The sequence below is a fragment of the Gossypium arboreum genome, chromosome 10 (assembly GCF_025698485.1).
Source record: "Gossypium arboreum isolate Shixiya-1 chromosome 10, ASM2569848v2, whole genome shotgun sequence".
Lineage (NCBI taxonomy): Eukaryota > Viridiplantae > Streptophyta > Magnoliopsida > Malvales > Malvaceae > Gossypium > Gossypium arboreum.
This window is the reverse complement of record NC_069079.1, coordinates 86,032,644-86,034,105: the sequence shown is the minus strand read 5'-3', so window position 1 is coordinate 86,034,105 and position 1,462 is coordinate 86,032,644.

Sequence of the window (1,462 nt, the reverse complement as noted above, 5' to 3'; positions counted from 1 at the left end):
TGAAAGACTAATATGACATCTATCAAGTCCAATTAAGGAAATGCTTTGTCTTGAGCATCAAAGCGAATGACTCCTAAAAGATAACAAGATGTGACTAACTAGACTGACAGTACATCAGACATGACCCTAGTAGAATAGGTCCTAGCCCGTTTACGGATTTATTTACTTGTGACGTTCATAGTGTGGCAACCTTAGTCATGAGTGTATGATGAACTATGTATGCGAGACTCGTATACTTTGATGTAAGTAAAAGCATGAGTTCAACTAGATAATGAATTGGAAATTGGTGTGTTAGGTATACGACTTCTGTAACATGTAGGATTATACACAATAGTGGAACTTATAGCCTAACTAATGGGTAAATGATATCCTTTCATCGACATTACATGATATATGAAAAGTAAATATGGTAATGGATTGTTTGTCTTTATGATAAATGACTTAATCACTCTTTGATAATAATTGATTTTTTATGAAAGAAGATGCGATGGTTACCATAAGATAAAATATGATCATATTTGTGAGAACATATTTATCCCAAAGTGATATATGATACCTTATGAGGGTAACACACTTATGACAAAGTCATTGGATGAGCATTGATTGAATAACTTTCGTAATGATATGTAATAAGAGAGAGCTCAGTAACGATACTATAGTGAAATTATTTCGTGACTAAATAAGTTCATAATTAATAGGCGAAAAGCTGGAACTTAATTAGAAATTATTTGAGCCCTAATTATATATGTCCAATTGGTCCCTTCGCTAGCTCATTGAAACCATAAACGAATTGCATGTAGAACCAAATGAACAAAAATGATGAAGTTAGAGAAATGGGTCGCATTATGAATATGTTTTCTCACTGAGTATTGAAATGTCTTGAGAATTAATTTAAAACTTTTTGAATTATTATTTAATTAATTATAATTGAATAATTGAAGTTAAAAAATGAAATTAAATTATTTAGTTATTATGAATCTATTGAATATGAAAATTAAATATATTTCCTCATAGATTATTTTGAGGTTGTTGATATTGTTATTGTTGGTAGTATTGAGCACCAATTGTTGGGGGTGGGATTCAACAATTGGTCATGATGATTTTTGGTGGTTCACCTAGCTTAATGGAAGGTGGAGAGCCCTTGTGGATTGTGGTCAAAAGAGTAGACGATAGAGTAGGATGTAAGGTTAGGAGTAGAGAGAGAGAAAGAGAGATTTGATCCCCAGATTTGAGAGCCGTTGTTGTCTTTGTATGGCAAGTTCTGGTTCCGAAGTGCCACGTGTCCTAGTGTTATTGGTGACAGGGGGAGAGTACATCAGCTAGTCTGTCATGGTGTGCCTAAGCATAAGTGTAGTTGCTAGAGTGAGATCGGACAGGCTGTCAACTATGCTAGGCGACTGGTCTCATAAATGGAGGTTCAAAGAGGCCCTCATCTGGTTTATGTACAAGTGTGCCTAGACTG